The following is a 562-nucleotide window of genomic DNA, read 5'->3' as shown; positions in this document are numbered from 1 at the left end:
GGCAACACGGGTGTCGTGGTATTCGTCGACCGGTTGAGCAAGATGGCTCATTTGGTGGTGACGACGTCGTCCAACTAGACGTTCAACATGCTAGTGACGTCACCGTTCTCATCGAGCTGAGTCGGTGGCGGGCGGTGACGACCGGGTCGACCCGGTCGAACGCTGTCCGGTGATTCGTGATGCTCTTCGAACCCTTGAGGACAAGGTCCTTCGTAACCGGAGCTCCGCTGAGCGTCATGCCGAGATAGCGTATCGCTGTGCGGACGCTCGTGATGATTTGGAGCGCGTCGTACGCCGCTGCCTCTCCTTGAGGACTACCGCGCTCTGACAAAGCGACTCCTAGCCGAGGAGCAGGCGAATGCGTTGCTGCATGCAACGGTGGAGCGCTGGGCGCCAATATTACTGGAGGTTGTTGCACACCTTGCTCAGAACCAGTTGCTGGGTCAGCTTCTGGGTGACCAAGGGCCCATAGGATCCGCTCCGGCGCAAGTGAACGTGGAAGCGTTGGCGCCGGATCCCGGTACGGCTTGATCAAGCCCACGTAAAACACCGGGTGGGTGCG

The sequence above is a fragment of the Plasmopara halstedii genome (assembly GCF_900000015.1).
Source record: "Plasmopara halstedii genome assembly, contig: Scaffold_322, whole genome shotgun sequence".
Classification (NCBI taxonomy): Eukaryota; Oomycota; class Peronosporomycetes; order Peronosporales; family Peronosporaceae; genus Plasmopara; species Plasmopara halstedii.
Note: the sequence above shows the minus strand (reverse complement) of the source record.